The following is a 26,039-nucleotide window of genomic DNA, read 5'->3' on the forward strand; positions in this document are numbered from 1 at the left end:
CTTCCTTTCCCCATTCCTACCTTTAATACTTAAAACAGCAAAACCAGCAACAGACGCCCTTAACACAGACAAAACAGTTGCCCAGATTTGGGCCTGACTTGTTTAGCAAGCAGTTTAAATTCATGAAAAAGGAATGTTTTTTAAACAGCTATCAAATTATGTCTAATGTCCATCTACCTCTGAACCTTGAAACCTCAAAGGCAAACTGAAAAAAGAGAGAAACTGGAAAGGAAAAACAGAAGGGAGAGGAATATTACAAATCAGTGACTGGAGAAGAGCAGTAGTCTTGTTAACTCGATCAGGAACAAACAAAAACTTTGTTGAGAGCCAAGTTGTTGTTAAAGCCACCATATTAAAGCTGCCTTTGGCATTATCCTGTCCAGCTCAACTATTCCCCCACCACTATTTAAAAGTTTGTTTTAAATATTTCAAGGAGATTACCACTTCTCAGCTCTTTGGTAGCTCCCATCAGTAACAGGCCAGTCATTTCCATCACTCTCTGAATCTCATAGCTCCATCAGAAACTTTCAGACAGCATGCTAAATTTATAGTCTCCAGGGACATAAAGTCTCTTAACACAAATCTATCCAAGACAGACTGGTTGTTTTTATTCTAGCAATCATTCCCCTTACTCTCACACAAGAGAAAACAGCAAGCCTCATTGGAATGTGTGTGAAGGACAGATCAGAGAAAGCTATACATTTCCTGTCTTGGTCTTTTTCTTGCAATACAGACTTAATCTTCTTCACATATAAGGTCTGGATGAGGCAGTTACCACCGCTTGGTAATTAAATGCAACTTTGACTTGCACTACTCCAGAAGGCAGACACATACTAGGAAAAAAAAAATAAAAACAAACCACATAAAACCTGAAAAATCATTTCAGGTCTCTTTAAATCATTTCTTGTCTCTTTAAAACCCTTTCTTAGGAACAAAATATCATCCTTGTTGATAAGTAAACATGCCTAACTTCTTAAATGAGTTTGCAAGTCACATCATTCACTTTTTAAAAGGACAGCTTATGACATGATTTTAAGAAAACATTATTAATGTTTCGAAAGTCACAACAGCAAGAAGACACTTAAAAAATCTGCAAACCCCCTGTAATAAGTTATAGTTGAAATATTTGAAACTGACTGCATTCAGTGTAATGACAGTTCTGGATAGGAAAGGGAAAGAAGGTGAGGGAGATAGGAATGTCTAGCCTAATAAAAGAATTATAGGAGCAATCACCTACACAATTATTTAAAATAAAATGAGGCGCCCTAATGCTCCTGTATTTTAACAGTAAATGGGTGCAGGAACATAGGCACTAAAACTCTTCAGGGGCATTTAAAAAGTTCAGCTCTGCAATCTATGAGTATAATTACCAACAACTTATGTAGCAACTATTTATCCCATGCTTTGTACAATGCTAACAGGAGTACCTTCTGATACCTAAGGCTCATGCTTGTGACTTGAGTCACACTGAAATTCCACAGATTCCAACTAGTCTCTCTTCCCCCAACACATATGGTACTTTGTAGAAGCAAGCATCCCAGACCAAGTAAACCCCAAACACTGGCAAGCTGGTACAAGTTTTGTCCAAACCTGTAATCATTAAATGCAACGGTTCATTCAAAAGAATGTTACTCTTCTTAAACAAGCCTACAGTGAGAAGAAACCAAGACTATCATAGGGTTCTAACATAATGTTTTTCATGACCACTGGACAAAGATAACTATGAATTCATCTGGGGGAAATGGGTCAATAAGCTAATGGAGCAATTACCATAAATTCAAATGAAAGTTAAGTAGAAGGACTTTTTTTTAGAAATTATCAAACTGCATAAGATTTGAATATTCATCATCTGGGTTTTTTCTCTTTTTTTTTTGTAAATACATTCATCAGGGATTTGCTCTAACCCTGCCCTAAGGGTTGGGAAAAGTTATCTGGGCATCTTAGTATAGGTGACTGAGAAAAATCAAGATATACTGAAGAGATTCAGATGACTCTGTAATGACTTTTTTTGGCTCGTGTGGCAACAAATGAGTCAGTCACAGGTAATCTCTCATAGTTAAAGTTGAGGCCTTGACGTACATGGGTAGAAAAGGAAAAGGAATGTGACTTTTGGGTATAAAATTCACTGCAAAGCACAAATTAAATATCTACACCTTAAATGTCCCATGAAGCTTGATGTATGAATAGAACCTAATAATTGCGTCAAAATACTTTACTAACACCTTACCACGTAAGGCTTCCTTCCACTGAAGTGACAAAAAAATTGTTTCCAAGCTATCTCTTATGTTCAAATGCTTCATATTGGAACTCCATATCCCTATTATCTTTTATGGCATTTCAATTTAGAGTAAGTTAGTAACAATTATGCAGTCAAGATGTTCAAGGTCTTTACAGTGGTGTATCTAAGTGTACCTATCCTTTTAGGATACGTGTGACTATAAGGATAAGGTAGCTGTGGTAAGGGAGAATATGAAGAGAGGTCTGGGTTTGAAACAAACCAAAACCAACAACAAAACCCCCAGAGACTGCGTCTTGCTGCTCTTCAGTTCTAAGAGAAGGAAAAAAAAAATAAAAAAAGGAATCTGCTGTCCTAGGGCATATGGCATCATGTGTATACAGGACTGCACTCCCAGTTCTCCCATGGGATACATAATTCCATGATGCTTCACAGGCCAAAGAAATTTCTATTTTAACTCTGCTAATAGTTTATGTTCCAGAACCACAGACTGAAGTAACAAATTCAGTACAAATCCATGTAATACTTTTCCACAGATATCTACAGATAAGAAAAGTCTGTTTAGCAAAACTTTACACAAAGAGTTAATCTGTTAGAAGCTCTCAGCATAAATAGTTAGTTTAGCTGTGAGTCAGCAGTGCCTGTTTAGAACTGCAAACAGGAGACCCTTTGACACAGATAGGCAGTTTCCAGCATGTCTCTTACTTACCATCTCCTCCCCTCCCACTGCTGCTCAGTTTGAATCTTCCTCATACCTTGAATTTGGCAAGTTGTCACAGAAGCAGTTCCACTGCACAAGATATGCTTCTACAACTATTTTGGATTGCTCAAATGTTTAAGCAGATTGCCATCTCAACTGGGAGATCATAGGTTTTTTAACATGTTTGAAGCCAAGGGCACAACAACAAAGATGTACCATATTTAAAAAAGGAGCTTTAACAAGCTCAACAGCTTTCAACGGCTGTGCAACCTCCACCCCAAGATAACTGAGAAGTTCCCAATTGAAGGAAGACATTTATTAATTCAAAATGCATCAGTTATATTTCTCAACAGCTCACAAAGCCAAGTATTCTTTTATGCTGTGACAGTTTGCAGATAACCATATTTCAACAGCACTTTTCAGTCCCATAATACTTTAATGAATGTACACACAAACAACACATAGCATACTGCAGCCTAGGAGAAAAAAGCATTGTGTACCTCCAAAGATAAGGTATATTCAGGTAATCTAGATCAGGAACTTTGGACTTTACGTCTAGTTTGAAAAGCTGCCCCTCCAGTAGTAAAATTTCCACTATTGTACTGAGCCCTGATAAAGAATCAGCTCTGAAAAGACCCACCTAATGAGTCATTTCCGGGCATATCCCGATTTTCTTTGGCAAAAGGTATGGGCAGGGGTGTTCCTTTTCAAATACTTTTAAAACACAACCTATTCAAGTCAAGCAGATTTGCAGATCACAGTGATAATAGCTCTAAGGTTGTGTCCATAAAAATAACATTATTCTGATATAGAAAAACCATCAATTTCTGTAAAATATTCCCAAGATACCAATTTTTTAACTTAATCAAACAACTGAATCCTACAAAGACTCTTTCATTCCTGTAACAGAATATGCTTTCCTCTGACCATAACAACATCATTCAAAGTGCTGCTACAAGTTTCATTTTTATAAAAGGTACTCTCATCTGTTCCCAACACTAGTATCCCTTTCCCTGTGGCATCAAGAATTAACTGCTTCTTCCCAGTTCAGGACCTTTGATCATGCCTTATTCGCTAAGAGAAGAACTCTGCCTCCAGAAAAATCACAATGTCACCTTAAGGTGGCCAGCTGTCAGGTGTTGGAAACAAAGGCTCGTGCTTTTCCCATGTTGCCTTCAAGCTCTCTATCAGTTCAATACTATCTTAATTAATTCCATTTGAAATCTCTCCTTGCCTTCATAACTATAAAACACCCCAGTGTACCACTAGTTCAGATGTGCTGAAATCAGTCTACCATGCTAATGTTCCAATTTTCTTCTATTTACCATCACCACCTTTATCTCCACCTGTTGTCTTTTATCTTATACTTAGAAGACTGCAAACATTAAGTATTAGAAGCTTTTGGTTCTGTTTTTGCAGTTTCTGTTTTCTCCATTTCAAGGCCTGTAAACATAACTGTGATCACGTAAAGATGATATAATGTAAGGAAACTCTTTTTATACTCTTAAAAAACAACATTTTGGGTTTAAGTTAATTAATTCTTCCAAACAGCAAAATACTGATACACTATTCAGAGAAGGGCATGGTTAGTTTCTGGACATAAAGATCCAGGCATGTTAAGTGAGGTACCCCTCTAGTCCAAATTGCTGCAAATATTCTAAATTGCTTTACCATAAGCATTATGTTTTGGCTATAAAGTCACTCCAAAGGTCCTCAGCACTTCCAATACGCTGTGCTATGCAACTCTACAATGTCCAACACTATAAGGCACACAGGACTCAACTATGTTCAAATCCTTAGTAACTTCGCAGGTGATAGCATGAATTCAGACTACAGCAAGACCTTCATATTGCCAAGAGTCACCAATGTACACCTGAGAGGATGGAGTGAAGGGAGATCAAAAAAAGGAAGTCCCAAACAGAAGCCACCACTCATCAAATGGTTTCATCAGTCTGTCACAGGATGAGGCTGAATGTGCACAGCAGCCTGGTGACCCTGAGCTTCAGATAGTTAACAGTCTTTCAAAGCCAGGAATTCCAGTCACTGAGCAACCCTGTATTTTGCCACTAAACTGTCACCCACAACGTACCTGCAACTTGAGAAACATAGGCAGGTCATTCTCATTCTAGGATCAGAAAGCCTATTAGGATATTAAATTTTTCACTCTAGGTCTTGTTTCTCCTTCTAAGAAGTTTGACAGAACCTTTCAGGCAGTTGCAGTGAGCAAGTTACTCACCCTTGGTAAGTGCAGACCAAGGTGGCAAAGAAAACGGATCTACAGATGGTTACAGTCTGAAAATGAGCTAACACTTCCTTTGATTGACTGTCTCAGCTTTGCACAACATTTAGTCACCACAAAGTACGTGGAAGCTGTGCCTGGTATTGACCTAAAATAATAATATAAAGTATTTATCACTGGAGCTCTGTGGAACCTTCACAGCCAGTAACATCAATCCTTCCAATCAATTAGTGTAACTCAGTCTTGTGAACTCTACATTATTAGTTCTTCCTACAAAAAAAACCACTGTAAGAAGCACTAAAAAGCAGATTTGTCATCAGAACATGTACCATGACATCACCACAGTACTTCCTTAGTGAGGACACACTACGTGAGACATAAGTGCACAGTCCCACTTACCATTCTTCCTTTCACTGAGTGGAGGAAGGTTGGGGTTTCGGCCATGATGGAGGTTGAGGGTCAGCTCGGGCTGCAAGGAGAGCTCCTGCAGTTCATTGGCAACAGCTTCGCTCTGTGGGCTGGGGGCCGCCGAAAGGGACACCAGCACCGGCTCATCATCATTTTCGCCAGCCCCGCCTCCGTCCAGCCCATTTCCAGCAATGACGGAAGGGGGCAGGCACACCACGCCGGAGAAATCCACTTTGGCTTTCGTGATGGCAACCTGCAAGACAAACCCATAAATCTCACATGAGAGTCTCCGCCATACGTCCAGTTCGTCGTGGTGTCTTCCACATTACAGAGAAACATGTTCAGTACAGAGTTTGTGTTATCATCATCAATCCAAATCCAACTAGTGATCGAAACTTCCTACACTCAGCAGTTTAAAAACCTACATAAACCTCCAACAGCGTCACCACAACTACTGATGAAACTACAGATTACTATCATTTTCTTTAAAAGTATGAGAACATTCTCAACTTTTGGTCCTTTAGGAACCCAATCTTGAGAAGACACAGATAGGCTGACTTCACTGGAACAACTCAATCTAGAACCTTGCTGAACTCTTGACTGCTGTCCTTTTATATCAACAATAGTGTTCTAACAACTGTCTCTTTGAATTCCAATCAGGTAAAGCAATCCTTCATAATAAATCTGGAAGGACAGTTGGGTACAACAAATGAGGATTTTCAGATAAAATCAACTGCATTTCAAAAAATAGTTCTCGTTTCATTCTCTTCCCCAGTCACAATCGGTGAAAATGAATAAGAGAAAAATATTCCACATAAAGTAAACAAACTTGCCTAAAACCTCAGTTACAGTAACCAAAATGTGCAATATATAAAGGGCTTTAGCGAAATAAGCAATTTTAAAGTGTTTCATTATATTTCCATAATTCTTTAAATAAGTAGTCAATATTCAAATTGAAATTCTTTTCTGTTCAGTAATTTAAAGAGAAACAAACCAGCTGTAAGTCTCCAGTGAAATGGTTACTGTGTCAACATTTAAACAGTAACAGACATTATACAAGGGCAATCGTGTTTGGTTTTGATTAACGAAGACGGAAGTCTCCTGCTTCTTAGTATGCTGCTGTTTCAACCAGTCTAAACTCAGAAGACTCTGCTGCACTGTCGTAATTTAGCAAGCAAAAGGTACTTCCAGAGGCTAACCTTCAGCTTCAAAAAGATGCAGGTAAAGCAACCTGCAAAGAAGCAAAGTAAAAACCATCAGGATAATCCTCCAGAAATCAATCAAAAAGCATTAACTTGGAACAACATGTTTAACAATACAGTTTTTTATTAAGTATTCTCCATTTAACACTCATAATTAACCTGAATGAGTGTGACAACAACAAGTTGACAGCTGACAAAGGAGTTCAAATAGTAATTTTCCCCATTTGCATTTCAGTTTCATACTTCAGTTGATTAGTAACATTTGTTCTATAATATCCAGAACAAAGTTATAAGCGGTAGTACATTTGTTTCAAAAATTTGTTCAGTATATATTTAAGTCAACAGTAAGAATTTACTGTAATGAATATACGTTATTTCATCCATGTTGTCATACATTCATTCCCAGGACACTATGTCATGATCTGAAGGGAAGGAAAGAAAAGAAGGGTAGAGGAAAAAACCCAGAAAACAACAAAAACCACCAACCGAACATGGTACTTGTTAAAACAAAACAAATGAGACTGAGCCAAACCTTACTGCCATACGAAGCATTTGCTTTTTTCCTTCAGTTAAAATTTGGCTAGAAAGTGCCTACCCCCCCTGCCCTGATATTTTTCCTGTCCAAAGTAAACACAGAATCATATCCATTTGAAAACAAATTGTAATGGTAATTTGAAAAGAGAAAAAAAAATGGGATCGTGCCCTTCTCTTTACAATGGATAGAGAAAACCTGGAAACACCCACCCTTAAACCACAGATTTAAAACAATAGAGTTTGGTAAACTCTAACAATCTTTGCAAAGGCTGGAAAGAGTTAAATCATGACCAATATAGTTGGCCTCAAGCCTGTCCCTGTGGGATGGGAGACGTGTGGAAAGGGGCTAAAAGGAAGAGTAATTGCTCAGGTAGGAGGCTGGCTGGTAAGGACTGCTCCCACCATCTTAGAGGAGCCAAAGCCAATTCGCTTTATCGAAGGAGACATTCTGGAGACATTACTCTTTGCCTGGTTCCACATGATGGTCAGTTCACGCGGAAGGGCAAGAACAGCCAGGCCTGAAATCACAAACAGGTGACAGACATATCTAACACCCACCCTGCAGGGATTTGGAATGGCAGGAGACTCAACCTTCCCTCCTCTATCTACCCTAAAAAAGAAAGACTTCCTTCCTCTTCCCAAAAGGAGAAAACCAAGCTTCATGTGTATCAAATACATAAGATCTGCTTCAACTAGGTAAACAGCAAATGCCCTTAGGAACTTCTGACATAATGGGTTTTCTTTTAAAGAGGAATTTGTAACCTGCATGAACTAGGAAAATTACATTTCAAACATCACTTTAACAACAGTGTTGTAAAACAGAATCTATTTCCCTAATCTAGATATATTTGCATTATCCAGACCACTAGAACTATATAACTTAGGTAAAAGCACAGCACGAAGCCACAGTAAAAGCAGTCCAGAAGCAGAATAAGAGATCAGTGCTCACACACCAGTTTGCTACATGACCTTGAGCAACACCATACCAAATGGTGTTAATTGGTACTGAGATTATAAACCAGAGTTTCTCCAGTAAATTGTTCAACGAAACTTCAGCACAGCAGCTGGATTATCTAGAGCTGTACCTGAACTTGCACACTTCCTAACTCATGCAGAAAATGACACAGATGGAAGGTAGCTTAATTCTAGTTGGCATGTCATTCAGTGTTTGTCCCAAATCAAAGGAACACAGCTTAAACAAACCTTGACTTGACAGTCATTCTTGCTCTGCCTCTACATCCTGCTGATTCAGCTGAAATGCAATTTTTCCTTGGTTATTTTTCATCTGAATCAATTCCTCCATACAAGGCACACTTGAACCAGCATAGTGCAGTGGAACATCACCACAAAATACAAAAAAATCAGCCTGTCTGTCCAGACTCTCAAGCAGTCCGGATAACAATTCTGTTACTCCAAGCAGGGTTGCAGCTCAAATAAAACTAAATTGGGATGAACCATTAAATGCATTAGGTAAGCCTGCCTTCTCCTTCCTCCACATTATTTCCCATTTCAGGCCAGAACAAGAATCAGCAATGACACACAAAAAACCAACAAGAAAACTGACCCGGGTGTAAAAAGCTAGTCTTCTGGTTTACACTGCTGCTAAATCAGGTTCCTGGTGTAGTTTGCCCTGTAGCATCATCAACACTTGTCCCAGTACCTCACAAGGGAGAGAACCAGCTTATACCATTATTACATACAAACATCCAGCCTCTGTATAAGGGAAAGAGGACTCTTTTTCAGATCAGTGCCAAGTCTTAGTATGTAACATATTCCCACACTGAACAAATAAAAAAAAAAAAAAGCATCCAGTCCTCAAGACTACAATAAAAGCTATAATTGGATGAGTTTGATTTTACTGTTTTCAATTAAAAGCCTGATGAGGGTATAGAGGCATTTGAAAGATGCTTTGAGGATTTATAATCATTCATGCTGCAATATTTGGAAGTCCTGTCAAAGACATGAAATCCTTGTCTGCAACCAACATAAGGCTGTTTATAGACTTCCCAGGCAGCTATACCACCCTATAACTGTCATTATAAAATGATCAATCAGTTAGTTACACAGATTAATATTTAGAACCTAATTAAAATTTTACAACGTTTGTTTTCCTGTCATTTCCGAACAGACTAGAAACTTTCCCATAAAGAAATGTACCATATCATAATCTTTAAGTGAGTCATCCAGAAGCTGATGGACAGTATTAAGAGCAAGTATTTCTCATCCCCAATAAGGGCTTCAGGATGAGTACCCTCAAGGATTTGCATCTGTTGCCTAACCAGGCAAAAGCTTTCTATCATGGCATTTTTCTACTTTTGGGCCAGTTGCTTCTGGGACAAGAGTGGCTGTGATACCACAGATGTTCTACAGCAGCAACACCAGCTTAACCAACCCTTAAATCCTCCACTGTCCAGCTGCTCATTTCTATCCCTATGCTGACCTTTCTTCAACTGGGGAATCTATTTAGCTGAAAACCAGCCACCCCAGTCTATTGCCAACTACACAGACAGCTGTGTCGCCATGCATGTGTTGGATAGATTAAACCATCTTCAACCTTCAGATGACTGCTATCAAAGGTAGCCATCCCGATTTCTTTTTCACTTCCTTGTGCTTTAGAGTCCCTCATGATAGCCAAGTTTTTGTGTGGCTGGGTTGCAAGCCAGATTAGCAACAGGTGCAGATTAAAACTAGTAGTTTGTGTGTGGCCAGGTCAAATTTAACACAGATCAGTTCCTTGATCTGGTTCAGCTTGTGCTGGCTGACAGGCAGTGAGGAATGAGCAGGCTGGACTGCTCCTTTTGTTGGCAATGCCAGTTCAGTGTCTAACCAGAGGATGTGGTTGTATGATACAGCTAAGTTGGCCTAAGCTCCTGCCAAAAGGGCGGTCTTGGATACATGCCTTTTTTGCTTCCCTGTGCCAACACTGGTGCTTGTCTGCCCTTATGATGGGATGATTAATGGAGCTAAAATGACAGGAAACTAATCCTAATCCCTTTTCCCCACTCCCAGTTTTCTTTTCACTAGCTTACTGTTAGTCAGACAGGTCTGCAGGTCTCCATACTGCATATGTCTGTCTATTTTGTTCCCCTTTCACCTCCCGGGGTTTGAGCTGTCCTTCAGTGTTTCTGGATGAGCAGCTTTAAGAGAAATTTCTATAAGTAATTTTGTCATATGGTAAATGCAAAGTAGAATACCTTTTTCACCAGCAAGTAAGCTAGTCAGGTTTACTGTGTGTTTACTGTGATATAGTGCTGCAATGGCAAGAGGATGCACTTAAAAAGCTACCATGTAAAACAAGCTTCCGAGCAGTTTAGTCTTTGTAGTTTGCAGGTTTGATAAAGATAATATTTTTCTAAAAATTATTAATGGCTGTGGTTCTTAATTTTGTACCTCGTGCAAAATTGACTCTGCCTTGTTTGTCTATCTTAAATTGAAGTGCCTTGAACACCTTCAGAACTCGGAAATGGATAATGATTATTTATATATTTACTAGTAGTGTCTATTGTTTCTTTTGAGCAGTCCCATCTTGCCCGTCCTGTCATGGTTCCTGCTTGTATTGTTGTGACAGTGGGTTAGTGCTTTATAGCAACATAATTTGAGCACTCCTGGCTCCTGAGAGCACACTGTTGCCCCTGCATGATTTTGGCAATATTCACATACTCATGGCATAATCAAGGTCTTGACAGTATTTAAATGAATCAAAGAACAGTACTACCTTCCCTAATGTGAAACCTCAATAACCAGAGCAAAACATATAGGAATTCAAAATTTAAAACTAAAACATGAAAGGAATTTAAAAATAAGTAAGTAAAAAATCAGAGAAGCACTGGGGGGGTGGGGTGGGGTGGGCAGGGGGGATGAGGAAAGCACAATTCCCAGATCAAGAAAGGACACCTCTCTAAACAGCTTTCTTGTTTTGCATTTTAGGGCCGAGTTGCCAGGGCAATAGTAATTTCCTACTGATTCAAGAATTGCTAAGCAACCTCCAGCACCTAATAGCAACAGCATGTGTGTGCAGCTGGGCTATTTTGAGAAGACAGTTTTGTTTTTTTTTTATTTTAAACTCAAGAGCAGTGTTCTGTTAAATGACTATGCCAGCTGAGATCATTCAGTCAAGAGAAGAGGCAATCTTGGGGCAAAGAGGCTTTAAGTGGACAAATCCTTGAAATGAGTGAGAAGACTGGAAGAGAATGCCATGGCATGCCCAAAGGCAACTCTATCCCCCAGGTCATCACAAATCAAAAGAATACCCAGAAGAAGTGAGGTTTTCAGCAGCTGGAAGAGAAGCATCACATTAGCTTGAAAAGCTATAACAATAAGAGTGAGAGATATTCCTTTTATCTTTAGATAGCAAAGAAAAATCATCAACAGGAAGACCTCCAAACTTGTATTAAAAAAATTATTTCATTTCCTGGCAGTCAGCTTAACTCAGGCATGTAACTGTTGGCAGAATTATTTCTCCACTTAATTGAGAGTGAACATGTAACTGTCCATAAAGTCTATATAATACAGTAAGCAACAAGGCTTACTTATATAATACAGTAAGCAACATCACAGACTGTACCCTGGAGGGGGTACAGCCTTGAGAACTTGTTCCTGAGGAATGACATTAAGAAATCAAACTATGCAGATCACTAAAGAGAGACCTTCTTAGATCATGGAATTTTATTTTAACACACACATTCCACACACATTTGTCTTCTGCAAAATAAACCTGTCATCAGCTGCCTTCGCTTTCATAGTAATTGGGGGTAGGAGGAGGCAAAAGCAGTCAAAATGTAACCAAATTCTTTCTGGATTAGAACTAGTGATATGGAGCTGTAAGCTGTCCATTTTACCATAATCACAAGCCACTACTCTACAAAGATTGCATTATAAAGGCAAAGACTGTAACACATGTGAACAAAGATGCTGGTAAAACTCAAATCAGCACAACTTTATCTGAGCTAAAGAATCTGTATTTGTATGTGTACTGTGCCAGTAACACTACAGTAAGAGAGGATATCTTTGAATCATCATCGTGTCTCTCTGCTACCACCTCCAGCAAATCTATCAGTACAAGAGTCAAAACATGCTTGGGTCAGCAAGAAAATGGCAAGCAATATTATAAGACAAAAGGCATGAACAGCTGTATAGAAATGTGAGGACTCGAGGGAGAAAAGACGCATATCTAGTGCAAAGCAATCAACTGCATAATTTGTGCTGTAGACAAACAGCTTTGCACATGATTTTAATAACCACTCATCAAGAATGATATTTCTTAAGTCCTAAGTACTTCCTTCATAAAATACATTTGTTTCACTCAGTCCTGCAGTGACAGAAAGTCTTCAAGAGGTCTTGAAAAAATCATAGTTAAACATTCATTTCTTAAAGCCACAAATAGGCTAAGAAATGTAGTTTGCCATTCCAGATATTTTTAAGAAATACTTTTCATGCTTCAATATTTGGAGGAACTTTGTGGCTTTCAATCTCATGACCTCTGGGTGCACAGAAGAACTGATAACACCAAAGCTAGTTTTGAGATTCACAGTGATATTTATAATAAACAATCCTTGCTGAAAAAAAACAATGAACTCTCTACCAATTTCTGAAGATCTTATTTATGCTCAAAGTATGAATGAGGAAGACATTCTTCCAATTTTGGAGGATGCTGAGCCTTAAACTGGTGAAGTACTTTATAGACACCTAATTCTATCCTACCTCTTAGTGTGCTGAATGAATGATCCAGTTTGTGAGACTAAAGATGATGACTACTGAAGAAACAACAATTTCTGCTGAAGTTCAAAGAACAAAAGAGACCAAAAAAGATGTGATGTTCAGGTGTCACATATCAATAGGTACACCAGTATATTTTAGGCCTTGGTCATGATATAGCTCAACATCCTAATTAAAAGAGGAATCCAGCCTTCTGCTACCAAGCTGTTGGTTCCTGCAGCTTCCCTTTTGTCTGATCTAATGATTGTGCACCCACAGGGTGACTCAGGTCAGCCGAACCAGCAGACAATCCACTCTGCAAAAGATTAGAAACCATTTTTTCCAGGATCAGTCAGCTAGCTCGATGTGCCCTGGGGCTGCACAATCACAAGCTCTGATGCGAAGGAAGAAGTAGGAGCACACAGCTGTGCAGAGGTTTGACCAGCCTTTGCAACAGCAGCACACTGAAAGATCAACCTAACTGTAATGTCAAAGAGCACACTTAAACATCTAGCAGTGGTGCCAACTTAAGCAGCCTGCTACACATTCCTGCTCTCATACCTTCCTCATTGTGAAACCAACACAAATCTTACAGAGACAACATGTACTAGACCAGATGAAAAACAATCTAGGAGAAAACACTTCTTTCCAGGAGCATGTGTTCCCCAGAGTGGCTCACCATGGCCACAAAAACAGCTATGCCAGCAAAACAGAGGGAGCCAAGAAAGGGAGCAAGCTGTTTGAGCCTGCATTGCTGCCAAAGAAACGCATGATGGACTGCAGTGTGTTTAGAACAGGATTGCCTGTTTTTCACCACTTTCTGACGGACTTCCTTGCAACTGCTGTCTGATGCATCTTTTAAGTTTTCCTTCATGTCGGAGGCAAAGCATTCCTTCCCACCCCATAGGGGCAACTAGTGGAAGCAATGGATTCAGCCAGCAGCAAAGGCATGTGGCAACAGATGCCAACAACCAATGGAAACAGGGAGGCTGCAGCAAACTAGAAAAGGGAATGCTGACAATCTGCAGCCAGATGTGAGCTTTGACTTGGAAATTCATGGCTGAGAAAATATGAAGAAACTCTTGGTGAATGTGGATTTAGGGCAGATTGGGATGAGAAATTCACTGGACAAGAGAAGTGTGGAAATAAGACCTCAAAAGAAACAATACACTTTCAAACACAGAAGATTTGGAATTTGGGACAAGAACTGGATGGCCTGGGACATAATAAAGTGGTGACTTGAGCAAGAAAGGAAAGACAGCCCAGGGAACAAATCTAGACTAAAAGAAAATATATTTTTAAAAGGAAAAAAAATAATTAAACCAAGATAAAGTGGTTAGATTTCAGTCAGTTCAGTTCCTGACACAAGCATTCATGTCAGCACAAAGTAGCAGGCAAAACTGCAGAACTTGTAGAATCTTAAGAATTTTATGGCAATGTTTTTGGTAACTTACTTTAGCGTGCCTGAGGAAGTAGTTTTATATTTTAACTAATTCAGTCTGATCCTAAGTTGTGACTGAGAGTGTAGGTCCATATTGTATCACCTCACCTCAGTTTGAAATTCTCACCTTCTCTCCTTCAAGTAGTGACTGCAGCCACAGAGCAAGTCAATTCAGCTTGCTGTTCTGATGAAAAGCTACACCTTGGAACATGCTTGTTTTCCCACTGTGCTAGCAATCTGAACCCTGCAACCACAGATTTGTTAGATCTCATTAGAAAAGCAAACAAAAAACCTAAACAAACAAAACTTAAACAAACAAACAAAAAAATCAAGGAGCAAGGCCCATTGAAAAAATGACAGCTTTCAATTACCTCAAGTACAGTGTGAAACCAAAGTCTGAAACAGAGTCTGGAAGAAGCTTTCTGACCCCAGTCACATTCTTTAGTCATGACTATGAAACTGTCTACAGAAATTAAACCAATCCGAATTGATTTTGTCTCTCCTCCCCATCAACGGACACTGGGTGAGCAATTCAAATTTCTTTGCATTTATTGGCATATTCTACTACCCAGAGTGACATTCATTACGTGAAAATGCCAGCAATTGAGACTGAGTTACTAGATACTCTGTTCCCTTTTTCCCCTACAAGAACAAACTTTCCACCCTTGGATCTCCCCCCTACTGAAAAATTGGTAAGATTTTTCTTCAGTGATTCACAGAAAAGCATATATCAATATCACTGTCTGTGATCAATATAACTGTCTGTTAACTGTAAGTTAACCAGTCTATTGAAAAGAAGTAGCAAGTACTCAAGAGGTGCTCCCTAACATGTAAATATAATGAATGTGAGTAAAGAACATGGTGGGGGGGGGGGGGAATTGGAACGCTGCTGTTCTTTGCCGATTCAAAGGATAGCAAATTCAACCTTCCCTGCTTCTTTCTTTAAAACAACAAGTCTTATAATTGCTCAGCAGCATTGAAAAGTGGGCAAATGTGCTGTTTATGCTGTTAACACTATAAAGTCCTTGATGCATAGATGTTACACTTGACACCAATGCAAATTCAAAATACTTAAATATTTTATCTCTAAACAATACTATTCCTCATGTTCAGTGACCACAAGCAATTTTCAATTCAGCACATAAGAACAAAAGGGGCAGACTAAAGACGGCAAAAAGAACACAACACACACCTTACTCACAGTTCCCACGGACAAACCCAGCTCACTTCCATGCCAGCAGCTCTCTCCGCAGTCACTGAAAGAGAAAATAGGACAAATAGTCAGAAATTTAAAAACAAACAACCAAATGAAACTAAACACAGCACAGCACATTTTCTGCTTTAAGTGTAAGGAGCAAAGTTCTCTATCTAGGATTCTTTTTACATAGAATCTTTAATTCATTTGGCACACACAACAGAAGTTGGACTGAAATATCATCAAGACTGTCCCACTTGTATATACATACCCATCCTACTTGCAGAGCAGAACTTTTACTTTAGGACAGCTGGTTAGTCAGTTCTGAAGAATGCAGTGTTTGAGATCTACTAAGGCAGAACATTCACCAAATGAGACTCAATTTTCTTGTCCCTGTACTGAAATCATTCTTAAACACTGGATGGTAGAAGTTGTAGCCTGTTATGACTAGTTTATTACATCCATCCAAACAAAAACAGGGAAAAGTAAAAAAGTACATTTCAGAGATTTGTCAAGACTGCAATGGGAATTCCATTTTTTTGGGGGGTGAGGGCCCAGGATAACCTTCCTGTGCACCTTAAAAACTCCTAAACGTACTGAAGTAACACACCACTTTTCTCTGGCAATACAGCCTCAACAGGTGTGCATAGCAGTACTTGACTAAAAAAAATTACTTCAGAGGCTCTGGAAGACTGTTGTCTCAAATGGCAGGCATCAGAAGTTGGTTTGTAGTTGCCATACTTTCAACTCCTACTTCCTTAGTCACCTTTAAAAAAATATAAATCATCACAGGAAGGTTTTAACATGAAGTTTCTACTGCATTTCCTCCTCCAAGCTCTTCAGACTTCAGGGCTTCCTAGACACCAGAAGCACAAAACTGCAGTTGAGATGCCATGATATTCTGTCAATAAAATCAAATTAAAAAAACCAGGCACCTCCCTAAATACAAACTTCAGACTGGATGGACTTTGGACACAAGCATTACCATAGTTCAAACGAAACACAAAAAAAATAGAATGAGCTGTCTACTACTTCAACATCAGAAGGAATAAGACCAATTAGACTGATTAGTCTCAATGCTTGGATAGTTGGCATATCACAAAATGTGAAAGTTTTCAAATTAAAGAAGGCCACGGTTTAGCAGCAGCTACAGTAATGAATTGCACACCTACTAGGTCAACTCTCCAGTTAACGATTTGAAGAAGCGATTTACAATAAGATACAAATCAAAAAAAAAGGTGACACTACTACTTTAGAGGCTTCCCTTACAGAGAATGTTTCTATTTTTCTTTGAATAAAATGTGTCAGCACACATTAATCATGGTTCTATCACAGAATCAAGAAGTCATTCTGCCACCTCTTACAGTATTTGTCATCAAGTCAATATTCAGAATTACTTAAAACCACTTAATTAATTTAACGTGAGAATCTGTAACAAGCAATTACTTTTCTTTAATAAATAGCCAAACTGATACAACTGAAAACATGATAATGATGCAAGGCTACAAAAACCAAGTATATACTTAAAATGTACTTTTCACAGAATTGCAGATCCTAGATTTCCTAAAAGGCAAGGCAAAAAGGCCTCAGAAAGTCGAGGAAAGTCTTCCACAAAGATGTAAACAATTAACCACTGTTAAGAGTTTGCTATTCCAACATGATAATAAAGTACCTGACATAATTTGGTAAAATAATTTTGCTGGAGTATTTTTCTGACAGCATTAAGCACATAACATCAAAATTCAGGTACGGAGTGTTTGGTTGTGATGGTGTTGGTTTATTAAATCACAAATTATAAGTGAGTGATATTTATCCATATACTAAATCTTTGCCCTAGTGCCAGTTTTTGTTATCTTTTGGGTTTGAGTAGTTTTTTATTTTGGTGTTTGCTGATTGCTTTGGAGTTTTGGCTTTTTTGAGACTCGGGTACCCTTGAAACCACTTTTCACACACAAAAGCGTGGAAAAGTTAGGGATGTGTTTCATTTGAAGATTTCTGCTGGACAATCTCTAATTTCCAGTAATCTTGGAATATTATCTTCCAGTAATCACTGAATATTATCTTCCAATATTAGATTACAACAGCGCTGATAAAGCCGGACAATCATCAGGCTGCTGCATTTAATTTCCAGCACTTATGATCCACATTCTCCTGAATCTCATTTGAATCTAGGAAGCTCCCACATTGAGTCTTTTCTTGATCAGCCTGTCCTACCACTTGGTACAGGGCATCTGCTAATCTTTCACAGAAGTGAAACCCCAGAACCAACCAAAATAATCTTTATGTTTTCTTCAGCAAGTTTTTTTCTGGAAAACTTCAAACTGCTAAATATTCCAGGTCTGAAGAATGTATCAGGCTACTCCTACTCGGCTGGAGGGTGAGGCAGAAGGGAAGAACCTCTCTGTACACCCCCAGTTCTACATCCCTTCCAAGGCATTTGTAATCAACAATCAAACACCAGGTCGGACAGACACCTCACCTGGCACAATATGGGACACACATACACTCAGTGACTTTGGCATCTTTGTAAAAACTTAGCACTATCCTTGTGAAAAAGAACTTGTGTGTGTACATGCAAGCACACACTCAGAAAACAGGATTGATTATTGCAATAACTTCCTTGCCTCAGTTTATTTACTTCTCCTGACTTTCCAGCACTTCCATCAGCCTTCTCAGGAGTCCAGACATCCTTGTTCTCCCATGTAAAACTCATACTCCAGGACACCAGATATTTATCTTTCTTTCTCTACTAAGAACTAAAGTGTCGCGGTCCGATAGGGAGAGGGGACAGGACACGAGGAAGGATGCAAGCAGACTTGTTTATTCAGGCGTCTGTCTGATTCTTAAAACCTCCCGCCAGGGGAAGGGGCAGAACAAAGGGTGGGCTATCAGACAGACAAGCAGGGGAGCAAATCACAATAGGGTACAGGCAAAAGGGGGAGGAGGAAGCCTGGGCATGTGCAGTTGTGCACTGTGTAGTATGGATACAATGAAACCACATAATAACAGTAAAGTCCATATGAAAGTCCTGTCGATTGCTGTATGCTTTTCTCCATGCCTGGAACTGTTCCCATCCTGAATCTTGCTTCTCTACACTAAAGTTTTATTCCAGATACTCTGGCCAATAAAAGGTCAACTTTAAAACTTTCAGTACTATTTGTCATCAAAGCTCCTGCTCAATCAGAGGTGGTTAAAGTATTGCATCCTGAGATTTACTCTTAGCCATCTGAACCCCAAGTAGGAGACAAATTGGTTTGCAATAGGCACGGACAGTCGTCAACTTTTTTCTAATACGTGTGTGCCATTAAGATAAGAGATGCTGCAGGTATAATATATTCCTGTCATTATCCTTATTCACTCGCTCCATGGAATTTCCATCCAGTTTGAAGACAGAACACAGACACACCCTGCCTTCAAAACCAAGTCAGACTACACAAAAATTCAGCAGAACAGCCTTACAACTGTAATGAAAGACAAGCTCTTTACTGCTCCTCCTATACTGTAGCAAGTGAGCAAAGATTAATCTGATAACTGAAACATTTTCTGGCAAAATTCCACAGTTAAACTGCTTTTATTATTCTTTGCTCATAGCACAATCAAAACATTCCTCCAACACTCCTTTTTCCTCTCACTATACAGTCAATGCAGGCAAAACTCTACTGTCCTAGATTTTCTGAAGAAAAAATAGTGTCATCTCTAAGAAATGCAGAAGTCTCATCTTGCTGATAAACTTCTCCATCCAATGGAAATGTTTATATGTCAGTGTTTACGTGTTCAAGCCAAATGGCTGCTATTCCGGTGATTACAATGGCTTATTGCCTTCACTGGTGACTTGGAGCTTGAGCACGTCTGAACAACACAGAAACTCACTGACAGGATTCACAAGTCTGATCTGAATACGGCAATGCAGAACCCATATCACATCCTTCCAACACCCATCCTGTCTCTCAGATGGAGGCTTTGAAAAGATTCAGACTCCAAGTGATCTGTTCCGGTAAAGCATGCCCGACAGCACGTTTGAGAGAGAATTCAGAGAGTAATATCAGGCCTAATATTAACTTGGTCCTACCAATCACTCTAAGAAAACTCTCATCCAGGTTTGGGTCCATCTTACACAGTGGGACAGAAATTAAGTTACAATGCAGACTGTAATCACATTATGTTGCAAAACTTCTTATATTGCTATAAAGATCACTAAAGAGGGTTAAAGTAGTAATAATTTCTTAAAAAGAAATCATTCAAGTAGAGTCTTTCAATGTTTTTTTTCCCCAAAGTTTCTTCCTGAAGAAGAAAAAGTTTCCCTGTAACTGATAGAAAGCGAATCTTGTCTAATCTTTGCTCAGAGCCGTACCTTCACACACATAAACAGTTGTAGAAAGAATCAGTTCATCATAACATGGGTATGGCTGCGTGTAAAGGATGATCTCATTTCAGTAAGTCTAAAGAGGGTGCTGAACGTATGGATCAATCATGCAGTGAAGACATATCCTCAGTGCTCCACTAAACCACAGCAAGGGTAGAACTCAAGGAACCACACCCCCTCTCCCTAGTGTGGCTAGAGCTAGTCGTAATTGCCATATATTACAGGAAGCATTAATTTGAGGTTGAAACAATCTGTGATGTAGACTGTCCCAAACCAAAACTAATTTCACAAAACTAGACATATCATTTCAGTCTCCTGTTCCCCTAACGTGAAGATGACATGTAGCCAACACATTTATTTGCCTCACTGAAGATGACAAAATAGGCAAATTTCTGCACTGCTTTATGTCAGGGGCCCCTGCATTGTGGTATATACACATTTCATGCACCCATAGAAAGCAGCAGCAGTTCCTGACCATGTCCAGGGGAAAATTTTTTTTTCAGTGCCACAGAGGCAGCCCCCAATGATCAGCTCTTAACAAATAACGTGCTGGCACATGCAGCAGCAGCTACCAGGCTTCCTCTGCTGTGCTCCACAAAAACCCTGCTTTTCTGGATCAGCAGGGCCCAAACAAGCTGAAATAGGGAGCACAAGTTAATTAAGAAGGATAAGTAGAAGCAGTCGACACGCTAGTTTGTGGTAGGAGAGCAAAAGCAGATGGACGGCATGAGGTTAAGGTGCACAAGAAATCCCCAATTAAAAGCTCAGCCTTTAGCTTTCAAGACTTAGAAAGACTTGTGACTGTGTTAAATTTCACCTTCTTATGGAGATGTTATCAATATGGCCGTGTGCCTAAATCCAAAATATTTCTTCACACAAGAATAATGATGCTGTGCACACACAGAAGAAAAGGGGGGAGGGAAGGGGAAAGGAATGCTGCACAAACTAAATCCATTACTCCAATTTCTGAAATATAAACCAATCTAATTTAAACAATTACAGTACCTTACTCAGTGAAAAAACTAAAATTTATCTGGGTGGAAAATAAGTGTATTTTATAAGAAATAGGAAAGGATCAAAGAAAGTGAGATACTGTTAGCAGTAGTTTCTTCACATCTGAAAACAGACTATCAGACTGATGTCAGATTCCTGTATTTTTTTGTTTGTTCTCCACCAGGACAACCCACATTTAAAAAGGTGAAGGCATTGACTGACCAGTACGGTATGCCTAAGACTGGTAATGAAAACTGTTCCCACCCCAATGCCATTCATTTCCCCTGAAAAACCCACTTACCAGTGTTTGCACTCCGTAAGGCACTCAAAGGATGGAAGGAAAAACATACACATTAACCACACACAGGTGTTCCTGAAGAACTGAACTGAGTATTGACATAGAAATGAGTTTCTGAATTCACACAAACTCATCCATTTCATCTGACGCACATGCGTAAAAGAATCACAGAAGAGTTTTAAACTATGGTTCCCTTTAGCTGCAGCTCTTACTAATTCACTTCTGCTCTCCCTCCACTGTAGCTACACATTCCTTCAGCCCTCCCCCATCTTTTATTTGGGGGTTTGAGAGGGAGAGGAATAGAACAAGCTCAGACTAAAAATCAGGTCTCTAACAGGCCCAGCATGCAGCCCCACAGACATACCATCACTACTGAGGTGACAGCACATGATGGGGAGTTAAAAAAAAAGGCAAATGGGAATATGAGCTGTTCAAGACAGTACTACCACTAAAAGAAATGTCTGTGTAACCACATCCTCTGTTTGCAGTCTCAGTTCAGCAATATGTCCAACAGGAAATAATTAGATTTGGCTTTCCCAGAGTAGGTGTTTGACAGTTTGAGACCACTGAACAGTTGCCTTTTCTGCTTCCTCTCCAACAGTTTCTCAGGAAAAGACAGTGACCCTCAGGACACAGTTGATAAAAAAAAAAATCTTTAAAGGAAGAACCTTGTGTAACTATAAGATTTGCTAATTGTTACCTCTTTTTACATGGAGGAAATCAACTGTACTCTTCAAAAGGGATCTTAATCACAATACTGAGTTATCAGTAAGTAAACAGGCATTGAGACAGACCAATTTTATTATCTACAACACAGGAAGGACAGTTGAGTATAGAGAGCAAAGACAGAAGACCCAAGAGTTGCTATAAATTGTGGTTTTGAAGTAAAAAGCATATATGGAGACACCCTGCACATTCCAAATGCATGTAATAATTAATCTTGTGATAACGTTTTGATACATCCTAAGAATTTATCTTTGTGCTCTAACACCCAAACCTTTTTGGTTCTGATCCTCTTCTCTATCTAGCACTGTTGCCCTCTTCCCCACTAAATACCATACAGTAATGCAATCATGGCTCAACAGTGAAGGAAATCCAGTAGGGCTTTTTATTATTATTATTATTATTAAATAATTATTAATTTGATTGCCTGAATGTACATTTCACTTGGAAGTACCAGGATGAAAGAGTCTGTGAAAAATGCTGCTGCTTTACCATGCCAGTAGAAGTCAGAGTTAAAAAAAAAACACAAGCAACCACTCCTCCTCAAACCTAAGGGTTTCCCATTACTTCATATTCAAGAGCAGGAAAAATTAAAGACTGCTTTTGGGAAAATGCCATATTCTTTTAGTCCTATGCCAAAATGTCTTCTGTACTCCCTTTCTTTGCATTTTATTTCAAGATCTGCTTACTGTCTCAGGATTTCGGAGCCTTCTCCCACATGATGATGAGAGTGGATGGCCTTAATTAAATAGAAATTAAAGCTGCTTCCACAACTGTTGGAACCAGAAAACCCAGCACTGCTTACATTTTGTGCAGAACAACATGATGCTCAAGAAACTATAACTGGCAATAATTCACTCTTTTCCTGAAATCACATTTGGTACCTAAATTATAAGAGAGGAAGAAATGGAAAGGGCTCAATAAGTTAATATCTGTTAATTAAGAAGGGCAAATTCGCCTACTTCTGAAAAGCTTATGGCATTTGCTTTCAACCCTGAGTCTCTTTCTCCCTTCAGCAGAAAGTATGAATCTAAAGAACAGGAGTTCACAGTTAGCTTCAAATCATACACTTATTTTAAATTCTATTATTAGATTCTATTTAATCACAACTATTAGATCACTCATTTAATCACTGCAGCAAATGGGAACAAATGGGTGTCCCTTTCATTTCATATTCAGTAATGACTGAAGTATTTTTGGAAATACTTATGAAGATCTAAAGGCATTACACTTTTAGCAGTTCTACAATACGGATTTTAATAGTGTCTTTACAAAAGCCTATTGAGGAGGTTCTGCACAAGCAAAAGGTATATTTTAAAATCACTGGTCAAAGCTCACACTTATATATAGCTGAACGTAAAACCAACACACAATTAGAAAACATAATTTCAATAAGTCAGCTATGCCATGGCTAACCAGCCCTGATGTCAAATGCAAATCTGATATATAGACAAAATGCTGGGATATACACATTCAGCCTAGAATAGCTACATTTTATATTTTCCAAATATTCAGAGCTGTTTCTTCAGATCCTAACAAAACCAAAAAGCACATTTTGGTTTTCATGATCCAAAAAGGAGGCTATAGACTCAAACAGAAACATTTTTAATGTCTTCAAAATGTAATTCCTATGGATGGTAGACTAAGATGCAGTCTCATAGCAGAGGCCCGGAGACTGTCTGGACAAACAATACCAGAAAGGAACTGCTATAAAGCATCAGCAAACCTGAAACCCCTTACTCAGCCCACTCACAGTTCATCTTGTAAAACAGCATCATACAGAACCGTGTAAAACACAAAGTTTGCATGATTAAGTGTAAGGGTACACAGATCCAGGTCTCAGGAGAGCATTTCCACGAACACACATGGAGCTCGGTGAGCTTTCACCTGGGATCGAGAGTATGAGAAATTACGGTCCTCTTTGACACAAGATTTTACGGTCAGGGAGAGGGCGACAGACGGCTGGGACACAGGGATGTTACCTCAAACATGCACCCAGCCACAGCACGGACAAGCATCTTTCCAAAGGAAAAAGTCAGCCCCGCTCCCGAGAGCCTGGTGGGGGCGGCAGGAGGCGGCTGCTGTCCGAGCCCTCGGGGACTCCTGTCAGCGCTGCCCGGCCTGGAACGTCGGGAAGAGATCCCCGAAAAACACCCACGGCCGACCCAGGGAACGCGGGGCTCCCGGGAGCCCCCTTGAGGGGTGCGGGCGGGCAGGGGCGCCGAGCGCGCCCGGGGCAGCGCCGGCACAGCGCGGGGGCTCCGGAAGGGGCGCAGCCGCCCCGCGCCCGGGGGAGCGGCCGTGCCCCGGCCAGGGGAGGCCCCTCGGGGCGGGCCCGCGCCCACCCCCACCCTCTCCGTGCCGCCGGCGGCCCCCGAGGCCGCCCCGCGTGTCCCGGCCGAGGCGCAGCTCCGCGCTCACCTGGTCACGGCTCCATCTCGCCCCGAGCCCGCCCGCGCCCGGCCCCGCCGAGAGGCGCCGCCCCCGCTCCCGCAGCGCGGCCGCGCCACCGCCGGCCGGCGCCTCGCAACCGCGGAAGCGCCCGCTCCGCACCGCCCCCGCCAATCAGCGCGGAGAGGGGCAGGTGAGCGGCACGGGGGCTGGCCAATGGGCTGCGAGCACCTGGGGAAGCTAACGGGTGTGGGGGGCGGGGGCGAGGCGGGCGCCGCCTGACTGACGGTACGAGCAGCCAATAGCAAGGCAGGGATGAGGTCATCGTGGGGGGCGGGGGGCGGGGCGTCGGCCTCGCCTTAAAGGGGCAGCGCTGGCCGTGTGGGCGCCGCGGGGAGGGTGGGGGTGGTTTATGGGAGCTAAAAACGTGAACCATTCCGGTGCGTGATGTTAATTCTGAGATGTTTAGGCTTAATGACAAATCAAGAATATTTGCCTTCCTTTCCCTCGTGTTTTCTCCCAGTGCTGCTCACCCCAAATCCTTGGGATGGGAGTGAAGGGTCCCCAGCTGAGGCTGGATCTTAAGTGCTGGAAATTAAATGCAGCAGCGCGGCGATTGTCCAGCTTTATCAGTGCTGTTGTAACCTTAAATTGGGAGATAATATTCAGTGAACCGAGATTGCTGGAAATTAGGGATTGGCCAACAGGAATCTTCACATGAAATGCATCCCTAACTTTTCCGCACTTTCATGTGTGTAAAGCGGCTTCAGGGGGAGCTGAGTCTCAGAAAAAAAAATCCCAAAGCAACCAACAACGAGGGCCGTGCCACCATTGCTGCCTGACCTGTGACTGAATTGGAGGTTTCAGCGGATCTGGAGGTTTCAGCTGCCCCTTCAAGTGCCTGGCTGGGTGGTCTAGGCCTTTTCTTGGGGAAACACAAATGTTTCTCGATGTAGTACAAAGCCAGGAAAATAAATGGTGCAAGTGGGTGAAATCCTCATAGTGAAAACTTCATTTAACGGAGGTGGGATTGTGGAGAAAGTAGAGGAATGATGCCATCCCTGAAGAGCAGGGCAGAGGACCATAGTTAGACCATTATGATATCGTTATAAATAGTTGGTGCAGTATACCTGCAATGCTATTCTCGCCCCTGCTTACTGAATCTCAAAATGACGTTGAGTCATGACAGAGACTGTAAGAATACTCAGTGAAGGACTGTTTTGCACCGTGAAGCTGAAAAATTTAGAATCACCTTTCAAAACAAAGAAAAGGGCACGCGAGCGAGGTATACAATAACAAATGGTATAAAGAAGGCGTCATTGGCCTTTCCTTATTCTCTCATACAGTCAAAGAACTAGAGGACATGATATAACTGCAAAGCAATGTATGTGAAGTAGTTAGGAAAAAATGTTTGTGCCATGTACAATTAATCTATGCAATTCACAATAAGAAGCTTGATGAGACAAGTTAGGTTCAGAAGAACCAAATACTTAGCCAGTTACTGCCAGTCAGCCACTATTTTGCCCTAATTTCCAATGTTGACATTTACAGCTCTTTGCTTTTCATTCCCAGAGATCCAGTTCAGCTTTGGCTATGCACATAAATCTTTGAAACAACATAAT

The 26,039-nt window shown here is 40.5% G+C and overlaps 1 long non-coding RNA gene across 1 annotated transcript; it reads right to left on the reverse strand.

Annotated features, from left to right (window-relative positions):
* Window positions 1-5,725: 5,725 nt before the first annotated feature.
* On the reverse strand, window positions 5,726-24,499 carry LOC113952370. The gene is made up of 4 exons (XR_003529524.1): window positions 24,448-24,499; window positions 15,647-15,710; window positions 14,582-14,698; window positions 5,726-5,836 (listed from the first exon to the last, which is right to left on the reverse strand). It is a non-coding gene; the product is annotated as an uncharacterized LOC113952370 (long non-coding RNA).
* Window positions 24,500-26,039: the final 1,540 nt, after the last annotated feature.

Source organism: Corapipo altera, unplaced genomic scaffold (assembly GCF_003945725.1).
Source record: "Corapipo altera isolate COAL_440 unplaced genomic scaffold, ASM394572v1 1, whole genome shotgun sequence".
In the NCBI taxonomy this organism is placed as follows: Eukaryota; Metazoa; Chordata; class Aves; order Passeriformes; family Pipridae; genus Corapipo; species Corapipo altera.